This window comes from Euprymna scolopes, chromosome 36, assembly GCF_053919585.1.
Source record: "Euprymna scolopes isolate OS-2025 chromosome 36, ASM5391958v1, whole genome shotgun sequence".
Lineage (NCBI taxonomy): Eukaryota > Metazoa > Mollusca > Cephalopoda > Sepiida > Sepiolidae > Euprymna > Euprymna scolopes.
In genome coordinates, this window is record NC_136517.1 from 75,800,129 (window position 1) to 75,827,355 (window position 27,227).

Consider the following 27,227-nt stretch of genomic DNA (forward strand, 5'->3'; position numbering starts at 1 on the left):
CCGTATTAAGCTGGTCTGCAGTTTAATTTGTTGCTGGCTATCTTGCTCTTGCTTGTTGCTGGATCTCATCATTTTGAATCGAGAGAGAGACTTAGCTGTCGTACAAAGCTAAGACTCTGTAACATCATCTTTGTATAGATACTCCCTCAAGCATTTGAGCTCATGAACTTTAAGTGTCCGAGCGAGTGGCACTCGTCTGGCAAGACGTTGCAATCATCACTCATCATCATCATGTATGTATGTATGTATGTATGTATGTATGTATGTATAAAACTTTCGATAGAGGCGACGAATTTTCACGATATCGGTATCGTTTTGAAGCTCGACCCTTCAGACGACAAATATCGAAAAATTGGCTAAAACATTAATTTCTTCACCCTCAACTGGGCAGGGGTCGCTTTTTTCGCCGAAATCTTTTTAAAGTCATCCCCTCTTTTCGATTGACTAACTTAAACAAATTCGGTTTGGCGATGGACGCAGCGACAAAGACGTCACTCTTTTTCACCTTGTTTTCCCCCTTCGCGGTACGGGTTCGAGCCTGCTTGCCTTATGCCTTGATACGAGATAATCTATTATTACACACAAAAACGATATGGCATAGAATATGACGCAACACGTAAGAGTATCCGTTAACAATCCGTTCAAAGGGACAATATTCTGCGAGTGGAAGTTTCAATCATAGCTGTAAACGATAATAATTAAGATTAGCATAAAAATAATTCTTGACATGCCTGATAAAACAAGAACAATCTACCCTCGTTGATGGAATAAAAAAGTTCAGTTCAAAATTCTGTGCGGGTTCTTGAGTAAAGATAAAGATTCCCAAGTTAAGCTAAAAGGTTCTAAATTTCTCAATGGTGAACATGAAGAAGATCGAAGGTTACATCGGCCGAACGTTGTAAGAATATCGTTGTAAGAATCACTCAGATTAGAAAGTATTGCTGTCACATCTGGGGCGGTGCATCTACCACTAGTCGTTCCCTCTTAGATATGGTCTAAAAAAGGAGTCTCAAATTTAGTAGATCCCGCACTGCCTGTCAAACTCCAACCTCTGTACCATCGCCGCAATATCGCATCTCTGTGCTGTTTTAAAAGTACTTTAATGGAATGTGTTCTGATGAACCTATTGCATTTGTCCCCCCTAAACTTACATACTCCCGACTAACTCGACAGGCAGCAAAATCCCACTCCTTCACTTTGAGGTCTTTAGATGCCATAAAGCTTTCTACTCTAATAGTTTCTTCCTTCGGACTGTTAGACTTTGAAATTCCCTACCTGTTTCCTGCTTCCCTGATTGTACTAATCTACAGAAGTTTAAATGTAATGTAAACAAATGTCTCGCTGCTCAACTCCCCACAGTCCCCTGTTAGATACAATCCCAAATAGTAACCCTATACGTTACAAAGGGCAATATGCCTTGTTTGGGATTAAAAGAATAGAGAAAAAGAAGAATACTAGTCCCAATAATCGAAACAAAACGAAAATATTTCCATTTTAATTTTCTAATCATTAGTAATTTGTAATTAACTGTATAAAGCTTCCACCTCTTTTATTTAGCTATTTATCTATTTCTCTCATCGTGTCTTACTCTCCATTGATACAACCACTATCTAATATTTTATTCTATAAGAATTTAGAGAAAGAGTGACGCTCTTTTTTAGCGTTATTTCTTAATGGCTTATTTTCGTTCATCTTATTTACATAGCGTGTTCGTGCATGCCATAAACATATCCGTAGATTAGTTAGCTAGATAATAAATCTCCTCCTTACTTAGATTCATACTCTGTGCAGAAAGTATGCTCTGGGCTCCACCTCACTAGATGTGACAACAGTACTCTTAGGACGTATCTAGTTCTTACACAGGTAGATTATTGCATTAGGAGCCAGGTATTTTCTAGAGCAGTGAAACAATCCAACCATTTCAACAGCAAATATAGAAGCACAGTTCCATGAAGATAATACAGAAAGAGATTTAATATTTTTAGTTATGCAAAAATAATTGTTTAACAAATGTTTCGAAAGAAATCAAAAAGAAAATAAATAGTGGGAATTGTTGCGACTCATCGGGTCACGATGACATCGATTATTGTTCGGGGGGGGGGGAACTTATGTAATGTTCCAAGTTTGTCTCCTTCTTATGAACTCGTCCTGTGACAAGTATGTCAACTAACATTTGTAATAAATGAGGTTAACTAACCAATTGGTTCCCACACAATTTTTACCGTAATTCTTAACTCATACCAACATCTGGTCTTTTTGACGTTTATTTTCATAAATTTACATTTTGTTTTATTTTGAAATTGAATTTTGTTTATTTATTTATATGCTTTTCGGCACACACATATCTCTCTATTTCTCTCTCTCTCTCTCTCTCTCTCTCTATATATATATATATATATATATATATATATATATATATATATATATGTGTGTGTGTGTGTGTGTGTGTGTGTGTGTGTGTGTGTGTGTGTGTGTGTGTGTTGAATATGAAAACTGGTGGCTACACATATGCAAATATGTTTCAGTGACCACCCTGCTAGGGAATATCACATCATCAGGCCAAGAATATCTCCGAACCCACCACTAGTTTTCATATTCAACATATTCATATTGCTCTGTCTAAACATTGAGCACTCTTTGTAGGCACCTTGTGTTTTTTGTTTTTGTTTAAATAACTAAACAATAATATAATATATATATACATTTTATATATATATATACATTTTATATATATATATACATTTTATATATATATATTATATACATTTTATACATATATACATATATATATACATATATATATTATATATATATTATATACATTATATATATTATATACATTTTATATATATATATATTATATACATTTTATATATATATATATATATATATATATATATATATATATATATATATATACATACATACATACATACATTTTATATATATGACGTTCGTATGGCGGGCAAAGTTACGTCACTGCGAGGAAGAAAAGAAAAAGATATAAGTGCGCAGACGGGAGATCACGTTCGAGAGATTCACGGTCGCGCTAGATCAATCACGAGTACACTTAGAGATGTGGAGTAATCAAACGTGGTCTGAGAATGAAGGTTTTTTTTTATTAAAACCTGGAAAACGAATTGAATTCCTTTCCTAATCCTTGTCTTTGTCTCCTTTGCGACGGAGTCTACAACGTGTTGGGCCTACATCTTAACACGTGTGTAAAAACGTGTACTACGTCACACATTTACACATATATATACTTATACATATTTATATATATATATATACATTTTATACATATATATATATATACATATATGCACACACTATACAAATATATGTATAGAATATGTATCTATATACATATATATATATATATAGACATATACACATATATGTCCAGAAATACATATATATACATATACTAAACTTTTAGCCCGTTAAAAACAGGCAAAAGTTATAGCCTGTTGGCTACAATTGATGCTTTAACATATTTCAATCTTTGCATTCAATATTAATCTCTATTAATAACTAACAGTGCATCGGATGGATACCATATTACTCAGTTCGCTGCGCCTCATCATTACAAAGGTCCGTTCAAAATTTAAGTCGTAACAATAACGCCAAATCCAGATTTTCACTTTAGATTAAAAAAATCTACTTAAGACTTCTAAAAGTTTACAATTCCTCTACAAACTATATTATTCACACTGCGAGGTTTACCTGCAGAAATTTCAATCTAACCTTTGAAAGGGCGAAGATCTACACGATTTGAATAATCTTACTTCAAGTCTACAAGTTTCGACTAATTTCACTGACTGGACTTCGTTACCGTCTAAATAAATCTTCATTCTTTGACATCAATTTGAATTTTTTGCATGTGTATTTATTTCTGTAAAACCTTTTGAATATTACTTTCTTTCCAACTTTGAAGCTTTTCAGTTTTGTGCTAACTAGCAAAATTATAGCGAGTCTATATAAAACATCTTTTGCTAGCTGTTTTTGCTTTGAAGAAAAAAGCCAAACGTTTGAAAATCCATGGAATAAAGAAAATAGTTATCTTTAACTTGTATTGCTTGTGTGCGAACAATAAATGTCAGAAATCATAATTTGCAAATATTTTAACTCCTTTTATATTCAGGTGCTCTATCCCAAATAATGAGCATTTTTATATGAATAAGATTAATTTATAAATATCAGTATTAATATATATATATATATATATATATATATATATATATATATATATATATATCTCCATTCTAAAATTAAACATTTAATGTTCTGAATAAATATATATAGAACAATGAATTTAACGAGGTTTATGTAGTAGCGCTCAATACACACGCGCGTGCACACACACGCACGCACACACACATATACAGAGTGTCCACAAAGTCTGGCTACATTATATAGCCAAACTTTCCACAAAGTCTAGCTACATAATGTAGCCAGACTTTGTGGAAGCATCCTGTAGATTATGTAGCCAGACTTTGTGGTCACCCTGTATATATATATATATATATATATATATATATATATATATATATATATATATATATATATATATATATATATATATACAGGATGCCCACAAAGTCTAATGTAGCCAGACTTTGTGGACACCCTGTATACACACACACACACGCGTTTTATATATATATATATATATATATATATATATATATATATATATATATATATATATATATATATATTATTGGTGGGACGATTAATCGGAATCGTGTATTTTGGGGGTAATCGGAATCGGAATCGCATCGTTAAAAATACCTTAGATTTACGATTTTTTCATTAAGATTCTCTTATATTTTTAAGTATAACTGTTTGAAGTGAGATTAATGCTGTCAAAAATTTATGATAAAAACGTTATAGAACTTTTCATAACATATTTAATATGATGTACAAGAAGTTTATTAACTACTTTAAAGGTAATCAATTTATCTTAACGAGTTTCGAAATTTCTTTGAATTTTTTTCTTTAATTCTTTGAATTAATTTTTTTTTTTTACTTTTAGCTTAACTTGCTTTTATATTTCACCATTTCGGTTTTTATTAATAAATGCTTCTCTACATTAAACCTCGAGGTTGTGTCTACCTCTGCCCTCGTGGGGAGGCAAGTAAATAGGAAGTAATATGGCGGCTGAAAAACGTTTTTCGACCACCATAAGAGCATTACAATACATTTAAACCCTGAAGAATTTCCGCCATGCGCCCTTGTTGTTCTAAGTTAACTAGCCACTACTTGTGTTTCTAACTTTAAAAAAAAGAAAAGTGCTTTAAAATAGTAAAAACACTAAAGTTTTTTTTTCGTTTTGGAAGGGGGGTTTCAGGCGCCCCTATTATCCCAAATAACCAACTATGTAAACACTTTGCAATTTTTTTCAATAATTATTTTTTTTTAATTCTTTACGATCAATTTTTATTTAAAATTAAGAAATGATTTTCTAAAATATTTTTATATATGTTTACATTTTGTTTTTAAGTAAAATTAAGAAATTAATTTAAAAAATATTGTTTATATCATTCTTCATTCAAAAGGATTACTTTTCGGTAGCTTCACCGGTTGTTAACCTAAATTTTCCGAATGTCAGAACGAGGCTCATCTGCCGGGCCCACTTATCTAAGCTTCGACGATTTTTGTTATGATTTCATCTGGGTTTTTTTTGTTTTTGTTTTTGTTTTTTTATGGATATTTTTGTTTGTTTTTTTTGCCGTTGTTTATGTAATTATTAACAGGAAAATTGGTGAAAGTCAAAATATAGACAATGATAACTTACAGGGACAGTCTTTACCAAAGGGACGGATAATGTTGTGAGTGGGGACACCATCAAAAGACACATACCTTTTCAAAGTTTTCAAAGTTTTTTTTTACATGGGAATCACCACTTATCAAGGCTCAGACGCGACTCGAGGATAAGGGTTAAAGAGTGTACAGTGGTCAAAAGGACAATATCGTAGTAATCGTTAGAAGTGTAAATTTGGTAAAATTGGATTACCTAAGGGGAACGGCTCCTCAAGAACTTGTTTACATTGGACTTGAAGACTTGAAGACGACCATATTGTAGTCAGCTGAAAAGCAAGTAAACGGGAGAGAGTTCCACAGGTGTGCAGTTCTTAGAAAGAAGATTTGTTCATGGAATATATGTTTAGGTTTAGGCACAAATAAAGAGTGGGGGAAATTATTTGTAGTGGTTTTAGTTAAACGAGTGTTTCTTGTGAATGTTTGGCGAGGGGGGACCATAGATTAGAGCTCAGACAAGCACTTGCCATGAAAATGATGATAAAACAGAGACAGGCTTGCAACGTCTTTTCTGTGAGAAGTAGATGACAGGGAAGAGAAAAAGGCATCCCCCACTAGATTACGAAGTCTATTCTGAACTCTGTCAAGGTCTTCCTAGCAGCTCCTGTCCAGATATAACAGCAATACTCCAAGTTTTTTTCCCCTCAGATTAAAGATGCTTTTCTTTCGAAACGAGAAATGCTAAGATGTGGATTACAATATTTGGATACAATCCTTTTTTGATGTCCTTTCATCGGAGTTGAACATAGTTCGAATAAGTATACATTTTGCTATTTTGCCCCTTGACTTCTACGGGCGTCAAATCTAAACTCTGAAGCACAATACCCCCGTCTGTTTGTTAACACGTTGAATACCGAATATCTCTCTCTCTCTCTCTCTCTCTCTCTCTCTCTCTCTCTCTCTCTCTCTCTCTCTCTCTCTCTCTTCACTACCCACGTGCATTTAAATCCTTTTATTTGTTTGGTGCTCTGATGTCGCCAATAAATAAATCATTTTTATTGTTTCCCTGAATACCTGTTCATGTTAGTTATGGAAACTAAAATTCCTTTTCATCAAATCAACATCCCATGGTACACATCTTAACAAACATTTTATCTTTAAATGCATAATCCGATTCGATGAAATTGTTTCTGTTATTCAAACATTTCTTTTTGTTATTGAAATATTTCTACTAACTAAACACTGACAATCGCCCACGATTGCTACTCGCCATCTTCCGGGACTAACAACATATTATAGGTAAGCTTACTGATAAGTGTACGAACCGTTATACACCCGTATCGTTATCCCTGTTATCCTGAACACAGGTTCTTTTCGTTTTCTGATGGTCGCATTCGGACATATATTTTTATATAAAATTTTTAAAACAAAAAAACTGATATAAAAAAAACATGAGAAACAACTTACGTGTATACGCATTAGAGAGAGAGAGAGAGAGAGAGAGAGAGAGAGGGGAGAGATAGAGAGAGGGAGAGATAGAGAGAGAGAGAGAGAGAGAGAGGGGGAGAGATAGAGAGAGAGAGATAGAAAGAGAGAGAGAGAGAGAGAGAGAGAGAGAGAATGCGATGACTCCATTTTCTTAGAACTGCACGCCTGTGGAACTCTGTTCCGTCTGCCTGCTTCCCACCGGACTACAACTTGGATGTCTTCAAGTCCAATGTTAACAAATTCCTAATGAACCGCCCCCTTAAGTAAACACTTCATCAAATCTCCACACTAACGTAATGTACTTGCAATAACCCTTATCCCTGAGTGGCTTCCGGGACTTGATAAGTGGTGATCACTGTGTAAAAAAAAAAAAAAAAAAAAAAAAAGAAAAAAATTTATTGGGGACAACATCCAGACACGTCTTTCTGCCGGAAGTTTCGCCAGCCAAAAAGGTTTTAAAAAATTCGAAATTACGAGATTTCGCGACTTCCGTCAGATATAAGTTCTGATATTCCTAATTCAAACACGGCTCTCGCAACGTCGGATGTTCTTGTTAGCAATCTGATATATTAGGCTTGGTCGCTAAATAAAAGCCACGTGAAACAAGTCTGACAGCATGACTAAATAGGTGGCATTTTTTAAATCGAATTTCAACTGACATTCATTTTAAGGACATTTTTATGCAACTATTTTTATAAGTCGATGTAAAAGCGAATGTAATATTTAATAACAGCAGTAAAAAAAAATTAATGTGAACATTGCAACACGCATTAATTTTATGATGAATTCAATAAACTATATATGTCTCCGATGCCCATGACCTCTAATTTAATAATACTAACAAATTTATTTAACACTACTACTACTACTACTACTACTACTACTACTACTACTAATAATAATAATAATAATAATAATAATAATAAAGATCTGAACCAAAAAATAGCAGCAAAGTAAAGGAGACTGAGACTATATAGATACAAATCTGAACAGTGCAAGCAAAACAAGTGGATTGAGAAAATTGGGATCCATTGAAATTTTGGAGTACTTCAAAGGACTGCCTCGTTTGGGAACTGCCAAATCTTGCGGAAAATGTAGGAAAACTAAGAAAAAAGGTGTTGATATTCTTATTTGTTGTGATTCGCCTATCAGCATAAAATCGGCAATAACAAGAGCCAGACACGAAATATGACAAAACCTGGATGGGAAATAAGGTTAGAAACCCAAACAAACAAACATAAAAAAAAGCCAAAACGATAAGCAGGAAGAAAGCGACGTGAAGAAAATTAAATATTGAAAATGTGACTACCAGGGAGAGGCTAAACAAGAAACACGAAGATCTGAACAAAAAATAACAGCAAAAGAAGGAAGATTAAGACGATATAGATATAAATCTGAACAATGCAAGCAAAACTGGCATTTGAAAACAATGAAAGACAATTCTGCCAAAACGTGAACGGGGGAAAAACAAAAACTGAACTCTATTGGAGTAAGATATGGGAAGAACGACAAGAACATAACAGAAATGCTGAATGATTGAAAGGCATGAAAGAAGAGTTACAACAAATCGAAGAACAGTGAATGAAATCAGCAAGGAAACCATAAAGAAAACCATAGGACAAACTGGAGAGCACCAGGACACGACGGGATACATGCATACTAGTTCAAAAATTCATAACACTACACGAAACACTAGCCTAAAACATGAGATGTAGACAGGAAACAAACGTGCCAGATTGGATGACAAATAACACATAATAGAAATTAACATACAAAGAAACATCTTCCAAAGAGATTAATTATCACATTTTCTGTTTATACTAGCCATGATATCCATGAATAATATACTGAGAAACTGCCAAGCTGGATACAAATTCTCTAACACGGAGGAAAAAATGAACCACCTAATGTACATGGACGACCTGAAACTTTTTGCAAAGATCGAAAAAGAACTAGAGACACTAATAAACACTACCAGGATCTTCAGCCAGGATATCCAAATAGAGTTTGGTATGGAAAGTGCGCACTACTAGTTATAAGAAAGGGAAAACTGGAGATAACAGAAGTTATGGAACTACCCAACCAAACGGAGATGAGGGCCCTAGGGGAACAAAGCGCCTGTAAATACCTGGGAGTTCTGGAAGCAGACACCATCAAAGCCACAGAAATGAAAGAGAAAATTGGAAATTAGGAAAATAAGAAAACTTCTACAAACTAAATTATACAGCAGAAACCTAATAAAATGTATAAATACATGGGCAATATTACTAATAAGATACTCCGGACTGTCCATAGGATGGACCAAAGAAGAACTGAGACAGCTCGATCAGAAGACCAGGAAACTCATGCCCATCCACAATGCACTACATCTAAAGGACGATGTTGACCGACTCTACGTAAAAAGAAAAGAAGGCGAGAGATGACTAGTTTGTATAAAAAAACTGCATGCATAACACAAAAAACGGACTTGAAAAATATATAACGCAGAACACGGAAAGGATAATCATGGCAGCGAAGGACACTGAAAAAATCGACAGAACAGAAAACAGAGAGATAAAGTATAAGACAAAGGAAGAAAAATGGGAAGAAAAACAATTACATGGAAAATTCATAAGGATGACAAAAGATGAGAATAACGGAAACACTTGGACATGGATGCGAAAAGGACACACAAGGCGAGAAACTGATAACCGCAGCACAAGATAACTCGATAAGAACCAACCACATCAAATCAAAGATCGATAAAACACAAGAAAACAATAAATGCAGACTCTGTGGACAAATAGACGAAACGATAAATCATATGGTAAGTGAATGCAGCAAACTGGCCCAGAAGGAACACAAGCTCCCAATGCAGTCCACCAATTCAAATAAGCCCTGGGAGAATGCATCTCCAACAATAGAAACACTTACAGCTAAATTGGACACACGACCAATATATTGTCCAGGCGATTAACCCTGCATCTTTCAGATACAAACTCGATTTTCCAACACCTTAAACAACATGGCTGCCCACATTTCTAATATAGAAAAATCCTAGTTGAAAACACAAAAATAATTCATATGAATCCAAATATAAAAAAGAATAAAAATATTGAAAACACTGTATATAAGAACTAAAAATTAACAATGTAAATTTTGAAAACAGTAATAACATTTTAAAGTACCTAGGTGCGTAAACATCTAATATATATATGTGTGTGTGTGTGTGTGTGTGTGTGTGTGTGTGTGTGTGTGTGTGTGTGTGTGTGTGTGTGCACGTAATTACTTATGTACATCTATATATATATGTTGTAATTTACATTTATAAATAACAAAAATCTCAATTCCATACCATTTTTAAATCACTTTTAAACCATTGTACATTTATTTTAATTGCGTTCTTAACACGTATAAACGTTTGACTTTTTTTTTGACATACGAGACGCTTCAGTATTTATATATATATATATATATATATATATATATATATATATATATATATATATATATATATATATATATGTATATATATCAAGTAATTTAAATGTAATTTGAACAGAAGCATATAAAAGAATCCAGATTGTAAGCGAAACAATTATTTAAAAAAACTGCCTGAGGACGACTGAAAAAAAAAATCAGTTGAAAGCACTAGCAAAAAAAAAAGAAAAAGATGGACGAAAACGACTATCGAACGTTCCTACACAAATTCGACCAAGACATAAGAACGACCATTCGAAAAAATGGAAAAATTACAAAAATATTATTAAGCAAGAACACTTCGTGCTACTTAATAATATCTGTCTGAATATATATATATATATATATATATATATATATATATATATATATAAATATATATATTTATATATATATATATATATATATATATATATATATTTATATATATATATATATATAAGAGTGTAGCCATCAACAATTGTAGGTTTTTAATATTTTAAAATATTTTTATAACGCGTTTCAAGGTTGTTTTTTTAGGTAATGTCTTTTTGGAAAACATTCTATCTCTCGCAACACTGATTGTTGTGCTTATTGGTGACAAAAAGTCTGATATTGGCTTGGCATTTCTCTGAAAAACACAATCAGTGTTGCCAGAGATAAAATGTTTTCCAAAAAGACATTACCTAAAAAAACCTTTATATAAAAATATCTGAAGAGAGTTGAACAAGGTTTGAAACACGTTATGAAAATATTTTAAAATATTAAAATAAATAATGATAAAAGTCTGAAAAACCTACAATTGTTGATGGCTACACTCTTTTAAATATACATTTTTTTCTGTCGTACGAACTAGACAACCATCATTATATATATATATATATATATATATATATATATATATATATATATATATATATATATATATGAGCAAACAGTTAATAAAACATGTTAAAAAAACAATTTGAAATGTGTTAAAAACATATTTAATCTGAAAAGGAAACACTAGATAAGTGGATAGTCCTTAATTCGCGGAGTTTCGAAGAAATACTTTCTTTCTCATCAGAGGGTAGGAATTAGCAAAATCCGGGATCGGATTTTGCATGCAAAAGTATTTTTATTTTATATATATATATATATATATATATATATATATATATATATATATATATATATATATATGCAGAGAGAGAGAGAGACAGAGAGAGATAATGGAGAAGGGAGGGGTGAAAATATTAAGAAGATAGTGATATATTGATAGTGTAGCTGATTTAAAGAACTACCAGGTCATCCCATAAGATCTGTCTGAATTTATGAATAAAGAAAAGAAATGACCAAATATTACATTTTTGTTTTTAAGATTTAATCATCAATATACTTTCTCTGGTTATCTATGACTTCCTTCCATCTATTAACTTTCCCTGGTTATCTATGACTTCCTTCCATCTATTAACTTTCCCTGGTTATCTATGACTTCCTTCCATCTATTAACTTTCCCTGGTTATCTATGACTTCCTTCCATCTATTAACAAACTTATCAATTCTTTTGGCTTTGGTTCGAAGAACTCACAAATGTCAGCGTCAACATCTTCATACGTTACAAAAGTTGTTCCTTCCAAATGATTTTGTAAACTACGAAACAAAGGTAGTCTGAAGTAGCAAGATCAGGAGAATAGAGTGGATGAGGAATTTTCTCCCAATCAAGTTCTTCGGTCTTTTGTGAGATGAATTTGGCTGTGTTTGATCGTGCATTGTCCTGATTAAACATCACCCTTTTTCGATTCATTAGATCAGGGGGCGGGTGTTCGTCAAAGCTTAATTCAAACGCTCTAATTTCTGAAAGTAGATTTGAACATTAATTGTTGCATTAGGTGGTAACAATTCAAAGTGGGATATTTCTGGCCGTTTCGGCTGCTGAGTTTTCTTTCTTGAACTCATAAAGCATTATATGCCTCAAACACTTCTTAGGCATTTCCATGTAAGTAGGGTTATAATTAAACAAATTTAAATTTTATAGTTCTGTAAAAAAAAACTGTAATCAGTTAAAATGCATCTAAACATAAAAAATGTAAAAACTTACACAGTATCCACAATATTTTTTAAGTTTCGTTCAGTTTAAAAACAAAGGTAAAAATTCAGACAGAACTTATGGGATGACCTACTAGATAGCGTGCGTGTGAGAGACGGAGACAAGGAAAGAGGGAGAGTTTAACAAGATGGTTGGTTGTTTTTGTTTTACAGTTTGTTTAATGCCGAATCCAAAGATTTTGAAAAAAAAAAATTTAATAGAATATATTTGTTGTTTTCAAGTCAGTTTCTATTTAACCCATAGTTGGGACCCTAACAGGTACTACCACTCCGAGTGAACCTGGGAGCAATGGTAATTAAAGGGTGGCTCCACTCTCCCCAAAGCCCGCAAGCTGGGGCCTCACCACTGGATATAGTTTAAGGTCATATCCAGGACTAGATTAAGAAGAAAATGTTTCACACAATTTTTCTTTTCTCTTTTGTTATCCATGCTACCCCTCCTGCCGGATAACGCCGGGTAGCCGTGCTAGCTTAGAATAACGAAAGTCAAACTCACTTTTATTATCGATATTTTGAATGTACAATACCGGAAAGCATAATTTTTTACAGATCTATAAAAATAGCATATTTAATAAGCACGTCTTTCCGGTTATTATTCTCATCGCTTAATAAAAACCGGAGTGCAACAAAAAAAAAAAAGAAATTAATTAAACTTCACCATATGGTCGCTTTCTCTTATAGTTTGAAAGAATCGTGGCGTCGTTATATGGTATGAAGGTGAAGAGGTATTCTTGTTATACAAAATATACAGGTTATCTCCCCTGGGTTAAGAAATCGCCCGGAAGATGGCGACACAGGGACAAGATTAAGGTGCGAACTTTGAAAAGTCGTCAGCAGCAGAACCACGCTTTTTTATTGTTGTTGTTTTTTTTTTTTTTTTAACATTTTACATTCACGGTGGCATAGTTCTCTTCGGCTATTAATTAAAAAAAAAAACAAAAAAACTAGCATGACCTGTGGAAATTCCATAGTGAACTCATTCATATGTAATATATTGATGTTGGTATTCTGTAGATGTTCAGCATTAATGGCGATGCTCTGATATTATTGTAGCTCTTTTGTTAAAACTGCAGAAGTATTTATCTAAGCTAGCAGGGACGCCCGACGTAGCGCGGCGTAAAGTACGCTTAAATATGATATTTTAATTCTTGCAGATTTCGTATATATTATTAGAGAGTTAATGTTCTATCAATTTTTATATATTATAAAGTTATGATTTCAATATATATATATATATATATATATATATATATATATATATATATATATAACTCGAGTCTTGGACTTCCGGTTCTTTGACTGCCATGGTTCTTGTGGGCTGCGACGTTGTTTGTCTGTGGAATGTATTATATATATATATATATATATATATATATATATATATATATATATATATATATATATATATATATATATATATCGAAACCGAAATGAAAACTTATGAAGAATTCTTGATAAAATCATTTATAAAATTCATGAATGTACTGTCCAGTTATTTTACGTCTGCTTTGTGCGTTTACTTTATTTACCCGCTCGAAACTGGAGCGAAGCACGCGTATAATAACTGGACAGCATGTACATTTAAGTTTTTCTTCTCCAAGGAATTACCTCCTTCAAAACAACAAAACGAAGAAAAAAACTACGGACTGGACTTATTACCCTGGTGCGACTATTTTGAGGGAAATATGGGACTTACAACAAAAAGAAAAGTAAATAAAAATGATTTTATCATTTTTCTAACATATAAAGTTTTCTAATTTATCTTAAAATCTTATTCGAAATAAATGTCTTCTAAAAGTGCGTGACTTTTTTATTTCTATTTATTATGTTTGTAACTATTAAACTAATACTTACTGAATACTTGAATATTTCCGTTTTATCTGCCTTTGCCTAGTATAAGTTTCTATCAAACAATGTCTTCAACCGAATATTGAATTGTCATTGTTTTCAAATATGTTTTTTTTATGTATGAATTATTTTTGCGGGTTGTTTATATACTTCTTTTTATGTCCGAGCAGAACCATATATCTTTCATCCTTTTGACACCTTCCGTATTAACCTGACTTCCAGGCAGGTTATCGTTTTTTTTTTTTTTTTTTTTTTTTTAACTCACCCCTTTACTTATGAGGTCCCAAATGCCAGAAACTCACCTCGTTACTGTTGAGGTCCCTAAATGTCAGAAACTCACCCCGTTACTGTTGAGGTCCTTAAATGCCAGAAACTCATCCCGTTACTGTTGAGGTCCCTAAATGCCAGAAACTCATCCCGTTACTGTTGAGGTCCCTAAATGCCAGAAACTCACCTCGTTACTGCTGAGGTCCCTAAATGCCAGAAACTCACCCCGTTACTGTTGAGGTCCTTAAATGCCAGAAACTCATCCCGTTACTGTTGAGGTCCCTAAATGCCAGAAACTCATCCCGTTACTGTTGAGGTCCCTAAATGCCAGAAACTCATCCCGTTACTTTTGAGGTCCCTAAATGCCAGAAACTCATCCCGTTACCGTTGAGGTCCCTAAATACCAGAAACTCACCCCGTTACTGCTGAGGTCCCTAAATGCCAGAAACTCACCCCGTTGCTGTTGAGGTCCCTAAATGCCAGAAACTCACCCCGTTACTGCTGAGGTCCCTAAATGCCAGAAACTCACCCCGTTACTGTTGAGGTCCTTAAATGCCAGAAACTTATCCCGTTACTGTTGAGGTCCCTAAATGCCAGAAACTCACCCCGTTACTGTTGAGGTCCCTAAATGCCAGAAACTCATCCCGTTACTGTTGAGGTCCCTAAATGCCAGAAACTCATCCCGTTACTGTTGAGGTCCCTAAATGCCAGAAACTCATCCCGTTACTGTTGAGGTCCCTAAATGCCAGAAACTCACCCCGTTACTGTTGAGGTCCCTAAATGCCAGAAACTCATCCCGTTACTGTTGAGGTCCCTAAATGCCAGAAACTCACCCCGTTGCTGTTGAGGTCCCTAAATGCCAGAAACTCACCCCTCAACTGTTGAAGTTCCTAAATGTCAGAAAACGTTCTACTTTAATAGTTTCTTCCCTCGAGCAGCTAGACTTTGGAATTCCTTTCCTGTTGCCTGCTTTCATGACTGTACTGATATGCAGAAGTTTAAATGTAAACCAACATCTTGTTAATCTTTCCTATGTATGGTACCAAATAGTAGCCATTTAGGTCCAAGCAGTTATATGCCTTTTTAGTGGTGAACGTGAGTCAAAAAAGAGATCATAAAACTCGGAAAGGAAGCTTGCGTTTATTATCGGATCTTATTTTTATTAGATATTTATCTTCCATCTACTTGGGTGGACATATTGCAGCGAGATATGGAAAAAGACCTGAAGATTAAGAGAACTGTCTCTCCAGAAAGTGCACCGTGGTCGGGTATAAAATTGCTAAGAACGGTCTTTCTTCATTTCAGTGATGTGTGGCACTTATTCCTTGGTAGAAAAGCCTCACACGTCATTTGATCAACCTCAGATTCTTATGCCAAGAACCAGAAGCAAATGAATTAATTTAGAGAAACTGGCATGTGTATTAGTTTTCATCTCCGTAATAAATAAATTTTATTTTTCAGATTGACGGGTCGAGATTTGGGGATTTAAATGATGTATTGAATTATTTATTTTCATTTTTTGGTAAAAATTTACTATTTAAAAAAGCATTTACTATATAAACAAAATTATGATTTACAAATTGTAAATCAATAACATTATTTCTTTTAATGTTTAGCTAGTATATTTAAAAATGTTCTCCTTAAGTCTAAAAAAATTGTATGCATAGACTTTAAGCGAAAAATAAAACGGCAAAAACAATTTGTCGTGCTTAAATTTGTCGTGCTTTGATCAGCAGGATCATTTGTGTAATGTTGTACCTTAATTTGTCGTTCATGATCAGTCAAACCAGCGAATTAGGATTATGTTAAGATTAAACTGTGCAGCATACAGAATAAACGCCACCGTAGAACGCATCGATCTTCAGTCCATAACGGATGCGTACAATATAACCCTTTTTTTTTTCAATATTTTCATTTTTAATGTCTTGATTAAACTGTACAAGTACCAAAAAATGTTATTATTAAACTGTCTTTTGTGTATGCGGTTTTTTTTTTATTTCTGGGGATATACAACGAAACTAACTGTTTATTTCGTCCGCGGGGATGGATATAAAGAGAAAATAAATAAACTCTTCTATACGAGTCACATTTTTAACTTTTTGAAGTATTCTTTATGTTGTAGCTTGCGAACTAAATAAACCATGTGTTTGGTAATATAATCCGCACCAACAATAACGTGAATAAAACACGCAACTTAATACATAACACGCTGTTAAAAATAAAGATCCAGTATTAAAAACGTATTTACTATGCATATAACATTTCACGAAAATGTCGCGCCGCCATTTTTTGTACATAAATTTGGCTGTTTTTTTCCCCCCATTTCTCTTATCTTTCTTTGACAGAGATTTTTTATTTTATTTTCTAAATTTCATCGCAACATTGAATGAAACCTAAAAACAAGACCGAGAATTGAAAGTAACAAATTAATGAGTTGCGCAGACCACGAGTTGACGGAGTCGCTTATCAGTGTTTACGAGACTTCCTTTATGACACAGAAGACATCCACGTGCGTGTGTGTTCATGTCTGTGTACGTGTGCGTGTCAGTGCATGCATGTGTGTGTTTGTGTGCGTGTGTGTTCATATGTCTGTATGCATATGTGTGTGTGTTTGTGCGCGTGTGTGTTTGTATGTTTGTGCGTTTGTGTGTGTGTGCATGCGTGTGTGTTTGTGTGTGTGTGTTTATGTGTATGTGCATGTGTGTGTTTGTGTGGGTGCGTGTGTGTGCGTGTGTGTGAATTTGTGTGTATGCATGTGTGCGTTTGTGTGTGTGCATGCGTGTGTCTATGTGTATGTGTGTGTTTGTGTGTGCGTGTGTGCGTGCGTGTGTGTGTTTTTGTGTGTGTGAGTGTGTGAATTTGTGTGCATGCATGTGTGCTTGTGTGTGTGCATGCGTGTATGTTTGTGTGTGTGTGTTTATGTGCATGTGTGTGTTTATGTGCATGTGTGTGTTTGTGTGGGTGCGTGTGTGTGAATTTGTGTGTATGCATGTGTGCGTTTGTGCGTGTATGTGTTTGTGTGTGTACGCGTGCGTGTATGATTGTGTGCGTGCACGCGCGCGTGTGTTTAGTGAGATTACATTCTTAATAAACCGTTCTTGCGACGTGGGGAGAGGATCCTACTGCATGGGTCATAGTTTGTCCTCCATACTTTGAGATCTGGAGAGCGTGACTCCATAATTCCAAAGGAGAACTTCAATGGAATATTCAAATATCCATGTATGTTATATAGTGCTTACCATAGGAAGGGAGCCCCACTGGATTTTGGAGAACTTCGACTAAAGTAAAATGAAACCGGAAATATAAATAAGTAATATATCACCTCATCGATACTAAAGAATATTCTCAAAAGATGCTGATCGATCTAGAACTGATTGTATAGATTATTTCCCTCGCTGATAAATGCGACAGTCACTCCACAAACAACGAAATGTTGAGTCTTAGTGTTTGCAACAATTTGACACTGATTGGCCTATAGACAATTCTAATGCCTTTTTGTCATGGTGTTTTATGATCGATCTGAAATAGAAAAGGCTTCGATTAGTATTAAAAAGAAATCAACATTATTTTTCGGAATCCTTAAGGAAGATACATCTGAATGTAACATAGAACGTATGCGCGTATGCAAATATGTGCGAAATGACACCGCTAAAGAAAAAAAAAGATTATAAAAAGGAGAAAGTGAAAGATCACGGGAGAGAAGGAGAGAACATTCGAGATCACGTTAGATGCGTGAATTACGCTTGAGGAGACGACCACGTAGGGGAGGGGGCGTAACGGCCGTAACAATGAGGAAATAAATGTCGTTGTTACAAAACAAAAAGCGAGTTGAAGTTCTTTTTTTATTCTTTGCCTCCTTTGCGGCTGAGCATACAACGTGTTGGTTCTCGGACAAGGTTACATGACGACGGTTTGACGTTACATCGGTCGAAACTTTGAGAAGAAAACTAGGATGAGAACAGTAGTTGAAATAATTCTAATATTACAAAAATTAATGCATTCATTCTTTTTGCGGACTTTTATCCTCATATTCATAGTTGTTGTTGTTTTTTCCTTCTGTCATGTCTGTGTATATGGTGTCCATTTCCTTCTGTCATGTCTGTGTATATGGTGTCCATTTCCTTCTGTCATGTCTGTGTATATGGTGTCCATTTCCTTCTGTCATGTCTGTGTATATGGTGTCCATTTCCTTCTGTCATGTCTGTGTATATGGTGTCCATTTCCTTCTGTCATGTCTGTGTATATGGTGTCCATTTCCTTCTGTCATGTCTGTGTATATGGTGTCCATTTCCTTCTGTCATGTCTGTGTATATGGTGTCCATTTCCTTCTGTCATGTCTGTGTATATGGTGTCCATTTCCTTCTGTCATGTCTGTGTATATGGTGTCCATTTCCTTCTGTCATGTCTGTGTATATGGTGTCCATTTCCTTCTGTCATGTCTGTGTATATGGTGTCCATTTCCTTCTGTCATGTCTGCGTATATGGTGTCCATTTCCTTCTGTCATGTCTGCGTATATGGTGTCCATTTCCTTCTGTCATGTCTGTGTATATGGTGTCCATTTCCTTCTGTCATGTCTCTGTATATGGTGTCCATTTCCTTCTGTCATGTCTGTGTATATGGTGTCCATTTCCTTCTGTCATGTCTGTGTATATGGTGTCCATTTCTTTCTGTCATGTCTGTGTATATGGTGTCCATTTTCTTCTGTCATGTCTGTGTATATGGTGTCCATTTTCTTCTGTCATGTCTGTGTATATGGTGTCCATTTCCTTCTGTCATGTCTGTGTATATGGTGTCCATTTTCTTCTGTCATGTCTGTGTATATGGTGTCCATTTCCTTCTGTCATGTCTGTATATGGTGTCCATTTCCTTCTGTCATGTCTGTGTATATGGTGTCCATTTCCTTCTGTCATGTCTGTGTATATGGTGTCCATTTCCTTCTGTCATGTCTGTGTATATGGTGTCCATTTCCTTCTGTCATGTCTGTGTATATGGTGTCCATTTCCTTCTGTCATGTCTGTGTATATGGTGTCCATTTTCCTCTCTCATGTCTGTGTATATGGTGTCCATTTCCTTCTGTCATGTCTGTGTATATGGTGTCCATTTCCTTCTGTCATGTCTGTGTATATGGTGTCCATTTCCTTCTGTCATGTCTGTGTATATGGTGTCCATTTCCTTCTGTCATATCTGTGTATATGGTGTCCATTTTCTTCTGTCATGTCTGTGTATATGGTGTCCATTTCCTTCTATCGTGTCTGTGTATATGGTGTCCATTTCCTTCTGTCATGTCTGTGTATATGGTGTCTATTTCCTTCTGTCATGTCTGTGTATATGGTGTCCATTTTCCTCTCTCATGTCTGTGTATATGGTGTCCATTTCCTTCTGTCATGTCTGTGTATATGGTGTCCATTTCCTTCTGTCATGTCTGTGTATATGGTGTCCATTTCCTTCTGTCATGTCTGTGTATATGGTGTCCATTTCCTTCTGTCATGTCTGTGTATATGGTGTCCATTTTCTTCTGTCATGTCTGTGTATATGGTGTCCATTTCCTTCTGTCGTGTCTGTGTATATGGTGTCCATTTCCTTCTGTCATGTCTGTGTATATTGTGCCCATTTCCTTCTGTCATGTCTGTGTATATGGTGTCCATTTTCTTCTGTCATGTCTGTGTATATGGTGTCCATTTTCTTCTGTCATGTCTGTGTATATGGTGTCCATTTTCTTCTGTCATGTCTGTGTATATGGTGTCCATTTCCTTCTGTCGTGTCTGTGTATATGGTGTCCATTTCCTTCTGTCATGTCTGTGTATATGGTGTCCATTTCCTTCTGTCATGTCTGTGTATATGGTGTCCATTTCCTTCTGTCATGTCCGTGTATATGGTGTCCATTTCCTTCTGTCATGTCTGTGTATATGGTGTCCATTTCCTTCTGTCATGTCTGTGTATATGGTGTCCATTTCCTTCTGTCATGTCTGTGTATATGTTGTCCATTTCCTTCTGTCATGTCTGTGTATATGGTGTCCATTTCCTTCTGTCATGTCTGTGTATATGGTGTCCATTTCCTTCTGTCATGTCTGTGTATATTGTGTCCATTTCCTTCTGTCATGTCTGTGTATATGGTGTCCATTTTCTTTTGTCATGTCTGTGTATATGGTGTCCATTTTCTTCTGTCATGTCTGTGTATATGGTGTCCATTTCCTTCTGTCATGTGTGTGTATATGGTGTCCATTTTCTTCTGTCATGTCTGTGTATATGGTGTCCATTTTCTTCTGTCATGTCTGTGTATATGTTGTCCATTTCCTTCTGTCATGTCTGTGTATATGGTGTCCATTTCCTTCTGTCATGTCTGTGTATATGGTGTCCATTTCCTTCTGTCATGTCTGTGTATATGGTGTCCATTTCCTTCTGTCATGTCTGTGTATATGGTGTCCATTTCCTTCTGTCATGTCTGTGTATGGTGTCCATTTCCTTCTGTCATGTCTGTGTATATGGTGTCCATTTCCTTCTCTCATGTCTGTGTATATGGTGTCCATTTCCTTCTGTCATGTCTGTGTATATGGTGTCCATTTCCTTCTGTCATGTCTGTGTATATGGTATCCATTTCCTTCTGTCATGTCTGTGTATATAGTGTCCATTTCCTTCTGTCATGTCTGTGTATATAGTGTCCATTTCCTTCTGTCATGTCTCTGTATATGGTGTCCATTTCCTTCTGTCATGTCTGTGTATATGGTGTCCATTTCCTTCTGTCATGTCTGTGTATATGGTGTCCATTTCCTTCTGTCATGTCTGTGTATATGGTGTCCATTTTCTTCTGTCGTGTCTGTGTATATGGTGTCCATTTCCTTCTGTCATGTCTGTGTATTTGGTGTCCATTTCCTTCTGTCATGTCTGTGTATATGGTGTCCATTTCCTTCTGTCATGTCTGTGTATATGGTGTCCATTTCCTTCTGTCATGTCTGTGTATATGGTGTCCATTTCCTTCTGTCATGTCTGTGTATATGGTGTCCATTTCCTTCTGTCATGTCTGTGTATATGGTGTCCATTTCCTTCTGTCATGTCTGTGTATATGGTGTCCATTTCCTTCTGTCATGTCTGTGTATATGGTGTCCATTTCCTTCTGTTATGGCTGTGTATATGGTGTCCATTTCCTTCTGTCATGTCTGTGTGTGTCTATCTCACATATGATATGCGATTGCCACGACGGTCAAGCGGTAAGATGTTTATCGTCTAGTTATTTGGGTCCAGGGTTGAAATCGTTCGACTGGGAATACAACTACATTAGCCACACTAAAGATTCTTAATTAGAATGAAACTGTCTGTGAATAGTAAAACATTTATTTATTAAACATAATTATTAAGCTACGTACCCACTAAGTAAAGATGCGCACGTTAGGGTAGATTGAGCACTCTTTTAGACTGACTATGTTCGTAGATATATTGTGGGAGTTAGGGTGATTTAATGGCTTAGGATGCTTGATTGGTGTTACACAGGTACATAGGTCGAATCGTTCGACTGGAAGTACAGTTGCGTATTGCCATGCTGATGAGTGTTGATAGACATGAAACATAAATATGAGGATAGCAAATACGTATTTATCAAAAATAATTGTTAAGCTCGGTTTAATTGGAGAATTTTGATGGAAATATAAAAACGTTTCACATTTAGCAACGTTGAAAATTCTATCCCTTGGTTAGATTGAACATCGTTTCTCCTTGGGTTTGTAAACAAAAACAAATATACAGTTTATGATTTTGATAATAAAATGCTACATTACATCCGATGAGTAACACCACCGCAATCGCTACATATATAGAGGAAGAAGTTCCAATTTCTCTCTCTCAATATTTGGTGCTTCATCTCTAGCAGTTAAGACCGGATCAACTTCTATATTTTCCCACGATAATGTGCTTGCACCGCCATTAACTGGTTTTTACATGCATACACATAACATCCTCTTTCCATTTTTCGATTCATAAATAATAAAGTCTCCCCTGTCTGATTCCGTCCATTGTGATTGGCTATTCTTTTGTTGGGGATTAACAGTATTCGCATCAATAACCGAACATTAACCTACGATTCAAATATGGCGTCGCAATGATAGCTTTTTCTCCCCCCTGACTACATTGCTGCGCTCATTTTTTTTACATTATGCCGGCAAAACGCACCAGACCTATAATACACGAAATAAAATGCATTAGTTCTTTCCGTTTTTACATGATTTTTCGCTATTTAAAATTACTGTCACGAAATTTTGCCACTGACTCATTCACTATTGTGAGTCATGCTCATTCGACCTATCACATGAAGCTCTTTGAGAGTATTCATGTTCGCTTGGAAAAGCCTTCTCTCTGCAAGCAGAGGGAATGTCTCTTAGGTTTGAACATGATCAGTCTCTAGATGATATCATACGTATCGATATTCTAGACGTATAGTGTATCACGGTTTTCTTTTAGAATATACTTTATCGCTATTTTTTAAACGTATAGTCTCCCATATAATTTTAAACGTATCATCACTCATTTCACTCGGTTTTATTAATAAAAAGCAAATCCTTCGATCCAGCTTATGAAAAGTGAGGGCGAAATTGGTCAGTTGACCTACCCTATTATTTTTTTTAATTTTCATTTACTACTTTTAATCATGAACATAAAAACGGGTCTTCCTGCCATGATTGTGTGTGTGTGTGTGTGTGTGTGTGTGTGTGTGTGTGTGTGTGTGTGTGTGTGTGTGTGTGTGTGTGTGATGAATGAATGACAAAAGTCTACATTCCAATTTCATGATGTTGACCATATTATAATTTATTCCTTTAATTCAGTTGACATTTACAATTCTTGACAGTATCTGTTTCGTAGCACACCATCAATCACTTAATTATTATATCAATCAGTGAATCTATTTTGCCCTTACTTCATCTGAGGAAATAACAATAATCAATCCATTAAAAAGAGATAAAGCGCATTTTGACATGATTAAAAATCCGAAAATTGGAAGGGAAGCTGTAAATATTTACAACTCATTTTTCGACCAAATTTCAAACAATTATTAGTTTATAGATCACCTTCTCGGCTATATTGTGAAAAACAGTTTCAATTTTCGTTCAGTAAAACAAAAGTTATGAATTTACTGGTGTTCAAATCGTGAAAATTCGTAAGGAGGTCAGCGATGTTTTTATGACTTGTTTCCATAGCAACCATGTTGCTTCAGTGACTACTGTTGCTATTAATTCACCGCTCTCGCGAACGGAGAAGTAACAATTGAAACAGAGAGAATGAAAGGGTGAAAGGGAGATAATTGGGGATTTTATTAAAAGCAGATGAGTGGCGGACATTGTTATTACATATGTGTATGTTATCTTTATGGGGGAAAAAATAAGACTGAAATTAAACAAAGAACAAGTGGATTCTGGAAATATCATATATTACAATAGGAAAATGCGAGCATAAAAAGTAATATGGTTAAGCTTAAACATGGAAAAGAAAAGGACAAGATATTCTAATAAAAAATATAATAAATTTATAACTTAAAATATTGCAGCAATAAGAATTTTTTTTAATTCAATTTACAACATTATACAATCAATTTTTAATGCTGCAATATTTTAAGTTATAAATTTATAATAATTTTTACTAAAATATATTGTCATTTTCTTTTCCGGTTTTAAGCTTAACCATATTACTGTTCATGCTCGCATTTTTCTATTGTAATATATATATATATATATTCCCAATTTTTTTTCTCTCTCTCTCTCTTTCTCTCTCTCTCTCTCTCTCTCTCTCTCTCTCCATCTCTCTATCTAGAGACATTTTTTGTAATAAAAAAAAACAGTTAGCCACACTAATTTCTTCTTATAAAAAACTTAAAGATTGTCTTTTGGGAGGGGACAGTTTAACAAACTGAGCCACAGAAAGGTGCGGCGGGGAATGACTAGTTTTGAATATTTGATTTAGCTTTACTTGTAGGGTGAAGTATATTCATGTCTGAATCCATACAAATCTCTGTAGAGAAAGCCCGAAAACACTCGGGTATAGTGGTTAATGGGTATATGAAATCTCTCCAGTAGGAATTAACATACGGACACGCACGTACGCACAGACAGGTATATATATATATATATATATATATATATATATATATATATATATATATATATATATATATATATATATATATATATATATATATATATTTCAATCCTGGCTTGAGGTAGTTTCTTGTCTAGCCGCACTGATGAGCTGTGAAACAGCGAAACAGTACTGTATGTGGATGACTATATATATATATATATATATATATATATATATATATATATATATAGAGAGAGAGAGAGAGAGAGAGAGAGAGAGAGAGAGAGAGAGAGAGAGAGATGCGCGTGTGTGTGCAATGCATATATTTGAGAATGTATGTATCGGTTTGCTTGTGGACAAGAAGCAATTCTTACGCAATCATTCGGTCGTTATTGGTTGTTGACGCCTGTAGCCTGGTATGCCGATAAAAGCGGACATTAAATTATAACATCTATCAACACTACATATATTTACCCAACATGTCTTGGGCTAATTAAAAGATATCTTAATAGCAATGTCCAACAGGTCACTGCGTAAACTTCCCTAGTTTTCACGCTATATTTCTAGTAAAAATACAAAAAACACTTTTTAAAATCGTAATCAATGGCAGAATTACAAGACGCTTAACCGAGAGACAAATACCTATTAATAAATAACCTACGATATAATATATATATATATATATATATGTGTGTGTGTGTGTGTGTGTGTGTGTGTTTATACAAAGGTGTGTGTATATATATGCGTCTGTGTGTATATATGCATATATAAATATGTGTGTATATATGCATATATATATGTGTGTATATGTATGTATGTGTGCATTTAAACTACTATGTATATATATATATATATATATATATATATATATATATATTTGTTAAATCAAATAGCCTGCATACTTCCCTCAACTATTTTAAATAAAATGAAATAAAATAAAAAAGGGTCAAAAATAAACAAGATAGATTAATTACCTCCCCTTAACTGAAACAAAGAAGGAACATTAATAAGATAATGTAATTATCTCCCTTGCACCAGCTAAAATTAACAGAAGGCAGACCGGAAACCAAGCAAAAACAGAACAGTACATATTTACTAAAATGCATTAAATAAAAAATTAAAAAATTAGAAAATTAATATTAGAATAAAATTAAAGATACAGAGATAGGTATAAGCTATAGTTAAATAAAAATGAACATCATTATAAAAAAATAAATGCGGGCCTGAAATTTTTTCCTCAGACCGAAATAACATGGCTGACGAGAGCCTAACATCACTTACGTTTTACCATTAACAGGTCCCCTTTATGTTGGGATTGAAACCGACGGTACCAATGTTTTTCTGAACTTCTGAACTATATATATATATATATATATATATATATATATATATATATATATATATATATATATATATATACGCAACCCGGAATTTTCAATCCCTTCTGATCCATTCCGGTAGAATAAATTAAATAAGAGGCATTTCTTCAGAAAGATGCATCATATATATATATATATATATATATATATATATATATATATATATATATATATATATATAAATTAAGTCATAAAAATATGTATGGCAATTAAGCTACACAGAATATTCCGTGTGTCATTCTCGTGAGAAATCATCAGGCTTATGAAAAGAGTTGTGGTTGCCTCGCATTTTTATATACGCACAGTCTATTAAATTTTTAGTTAACCAATCAGCTTCCTAGTTTCCACCGCGCTCATCCTAATCAGCCAATGGACGGGCACTTTCAGGGCAAACGTACAAGTGATCTGAGGTTCACTCCTTCCCTTGTGCGTGTTTTTCAAAAGAAAAGTGGCTATCTAAGTAAGCTGACTTATTTTCAACCTAGGTGTAGTTAAGATATTAAAAAACCGACGGCGACGTTAGATATGTGTTATATATATATATATATATATATATATATATATATATATATATATATATATATATATATAGGAAATTTATTACTGTGAGTCCAGAATGAGTAATAAATTTCCTATATACTGCTCTGACTACACATTGAGCACTTTAGTCCGGTTTTTTTTTACCACTGGTAAATAAATATATATATATATATATATATATATGTGTGTGTGTGTGTGTGTGTGTGTGTGTGTTATATATATATATATATATATATATATATATATATATATATATATATATATATATATTATTTCACATCCATATTTGAATTATAACGGACATATTTGTTTCAAAACGAATATGAATTGCATCATATCTTTTTAATATAATAACG

At 34.2% G+C, this 27,227-nt stretch overlaps 1 protein-coding gene across 1 annotated transcript in view; it reads left to right on the plus strand.

The window, feature by feature from the left end:
• The window catches only part of LOC145260614 (uncharacterized), a 248,778-nt gene that overhangs the window by 149,577 nt on the left and 71,974 nt on the right, over nucleotides 1-27,227 (plus strand). The window lies entirely within an intron of this gene.